Source organism: Chenopodium album, chromosome 5 (genome assembly GCF_948465745.1).
Source record: "Chenopodium album chromosome 5, dcCheAlbu1.1, whole genome shotgun sequence".
In the NCBI taxonomy this organism is placed as follows: domain Eukaryota; kingdom Viridiplantae; phylum Streptophyta; class Magnoliopsida; order Caryophyllales; family Amaranthaceae; genus Chenopodium; species Chenopodium album.
In genome coordinates this window covers 39,150,130-39,153,728 of record NC_137838.1, presented here as the reverse complement: position 1 = coordinate 39,153,728, position 3,599 = coordinate 39,150,130, and the positions used below count along the sequence as shown (strand labels likewise).

The 3,599-nt window shown below is 39.0% G+C and overlaps 1 non-coding gene across 1 annotated transcript; it reads right to left on the bottom strand.

The window, feature by feature from the left end:
* Nucleotides 1-2,873: 2,873 nt before the first annotated feature.
* Nucleotides 2,874-2,980, bottom strand: LOC145633336 (small nucleolar RNA R71). Its single transcript, XR_014112668.1, has one exon. It is a non-coding gene; the product is annotated as a small nucleolar RNA R71 (small nucleolar RNA).
* Between the last annotated feature and the right edge of the window lie 619 nt (nt 2,981-3,599).

Below are 3,599 nucleotides of genomic sequence, written 5' to 3'. Positions count from 1 at the left end.
TGTTACTTTGAGAAAAGGGAAGCAGTTATCACTGTCTGCTCAACAAATTCTTATTTCTGATGTGACTATAGCTGAGATTGATGAAGCTATTAAGGGAATTTAAAGCACTAAAGCCCCTGGTATTGATGGTTTCAATTCATTCTTTTTTCACAAATCTTGGCATATTATCAAAAATGATGCTTATGCTGGTGTTTAAGAGTTCTTTAGAACTGAGGTCATGTTTAAAGCCTGGAATTTCTCAACTATTACTCTGGTTCCTAAAGTTCAAAATCCTTCTTTTGCTAAGGATTTCAGGCCTATTGCTTGCTGCACAATGTTATATAAAATCATTTCAAAAATTTTAACAACTAGGATTGCAAGGATTGTAGGAAAAGTTGTTGATGAGGCTCCGGCTGGTTTTATTCCTAGAAACATATATGTGACAACATCCTTCTGCCTACTGAATTGATCAAGGGTTACTCTCACAAGCATATCACTCCTAGGTGATTGATCAAAGTTGATTTGAAGAAAGTATATGACTCTATTGAGTAGAGTTTTCTATAAACTGTTTTAGCTGAGTTGGGCTTTCCTAGACTTTTTACTGTGTGGGTTATGAGCTGCATTACTACTATTTCCTTTTCTGTGCTCATTAATGGTATTCCTTCTCCCCCTCTTGCAGCCAAGAAAGGGCTTAGACAAGGTGATCCTATGTCCCCCTTTGTTTTTGCTATTGGTATGGAGTATCTCTCAAGATGCTTGCATGAGCTTGATGTTGTTCCTGACTTTAATTTTCATCCTAGATGTTAAAAGTTCCATTTCAGCCATCTTATGTTTGCTGATTATTTATTGTTGTTTGCTAGAGCTGATGAATGTTCTGTCAAGTTGCATCCACAAGCTTTTACTAAGTTCTCTTTAGCTTCTGGCCTCTCTGCTAACTTGGACAAAAGTGAAGCCTATTTTGGGGGAATTTCTGATCAAGCTCAGGCTACTTTACTAAATATCTTAGGTATGGCCCATGGCTCCATCCCTTTTAGATATCTTGGAGTCCCTCTTTCTTCTAAAAAACTCACTATTAGGCAATGTAAGCCCCTCATTGATAGAGTTACATCAAAGATCAATGGCTTGACTGCTAAGCATCTCTCTTATGCTGATAGGGTGAAATTGATTAAGAGTGTTTTATTTGGGGTTCAGACTTACTGGAGCCAAATTTTTGTGCTCCCTAAGAAGATTTTGAAGGAAATTGAAGCCAGGTTTAGGGTCTTCTTATGGAATGGACACTCCAACCCTTCTAAGAAATCCCTTGTTGCTTGGAATTCTGTGTTTTTGCCTAGAGTTAGTGGGGGTTGGAATATTATCTCCCTCCCTGAGTGGAATACTGCAGCTATTTCTTAGCTTTTGTAGGATATTACTCACAAAGCTGACTCTCTTTGGGTAAAGTGGGTACATGTGTATTACTTCAAGAACAAAGATTGTTCGGAAGCTTCTGTCCCTAAGAAAAGCTCCTGGGTTTTGAGAAGAATTCTCAAGTGTAGGCAGATTATCAATGATATTGGTGGGTGGGATAAGGTGAGGAAAGGACTTGGAGTGCAAATCAAGAAAATTTATAGGTGTTTAAGACCTTAAGCTCCTAAGGTTCCTTGGAAAAGATTAGTGTGTAATAGTTATGGTTCTCCAAAAAATATTTTTATTCTTTGGTTGGCTTTATGGAACAGATTGATGACTAAGGACAGGTTACAGTCTTGGAATTTGCAATGTGACCCTATCTGTTTCCTTTGTCTTACAACTGCTGAGAGTGTCAATCACCTGTTCTTTAAGTGTAGATACTCCAAGAAAATTTGGCAAAGAGTTCTTGATTTGCTAAAGTGCAGGAAAACTGTTCAAGGTTTTAGTCATGAAGTTACCTGAATTCTTAAGTTTTGCAGAAAGACTAAAGCTGTTGGGAGGTTGCTGCTGATGTTTTTTGCTGAGACTGTTTATGTTGTTTGGATTCAGAGGAACAACACTTTTTTGTTTTTTGCTGAGACTGTTTATGCTGTTCGGATTCAGAGGAACAACACTGTTTTTACAGGGTGCTGTACTCCTGCAGAGGGTGTTTTTAAGGATATTGTGTTTAGAGTTGCTTGCAGATGTGCTGATGATGGTAGGAAATTACTTCTTCTGTGATTGGTTGCTTTGCTAGTGTTGTTTATGGTTTGGTTTTATTGGTATTGTTTGATGATTCTTGTCTGGTTCTGTTGGTTTTGTTTGCTGTTTAGCTGGGTTTTTAGGAATTTTGTCTGGTCTTGGCACTTGGAACCTTTCCAAGAAGGTGGCCAAGTGTCTGAGTCCAGTAGTATTTTCCTAGTCTCTCCTAGAACCCTTCCTAGAAGGTGGGTAGGAGTGAGCTACGATCCTTCCATAGACAGAAGAACCTTTACAAGCAAATTCTAGCGGATTCTGGTGATAATAATAATCACCGAGATCCTCCAACTGGTTCTAGCGATTCAGAGGTATCATCAGATCCAGAATCAGAGATGACGGCTCCAAAGAAGCTTAATCATTACTTACAACCAAAGCTTACGGACTTTCCACACCTCACTCCCACTCCAGCTCTTGATTGGGTACAATTTGAGATTAAACCCCAATTTATAACGATGATAGAGAGGAAGCAATTTAGTGGAGCTAAGGGTGAAGACCCAAATCTTCATATTGCTGACTATTGTCAGTACTGTATTACTATCAGGCAAGCTAGGGTCACACAAGACCAAATCAGGGAGATTCTCTTTCCTTTCTCTTTAACTGGAAAAGCTAAATTGTGGTTTAATGGTTTAAATAGAACTCCACTTGGTATAACTGACTAGGAAACTCTTGTTTTGAATTTTTATAACAAGTATTATCCTGCAGAGAGAACAGCCGTACTACGAAGTGTAATTCAGAACTTTGCCCAAGAAGCCGATGAAACTTTATATGAGGCTTGGGAGAGGTTCAAGGACTTACAAAGAGAATGCCCCCACCATAATTTGGCACAATGGCAGTTGATCCAAGCCTTTTATAATGGCATTGGAAATTCATCTAGAATAATCTTAGATTCTACAGCTAGTGGGAGATTTATGAATCTTAATGTTGATGATGCAGGTCAGGTTATTGAAGATATAGCGATACATAATTCCCAATATGGGAATCCTAGAGGCTTTTCTAACAAGGGGAAGCATAGTGTTGACTTTATATCCTTTTTGCAAGCTCAATTAACCTCTATCTGCCAGAAACTAGATAATCTTAGCACTGCTAATGTAGCTAATGTTTCTGCAATTAATAATAATGTTAATGAGTCTTTCTGTGAAAATTGTGGAATTTTAGGTCATTGGGAACAAGATTGCCTTTCAAGCTTATAGGCAGAATAACCCATACTCCAACACCTACAATCTTGGGTACTGGAATCATCCGTACCTTTCCTACCGGAGTACTAATGTTCAAAATCCACCACCACAAGAACCGCAGGCGCCACAACAACAACAGCAGAAATATTACCATCCCAATGCTGGCCAGAAGAACCCACCACAACAACCCTCCTCAACTTCCGACCCTGCCTTAGTCGAGATTAGAGCGATGCTGGTTGATATGAAGAAGCACATGGAGAGTAG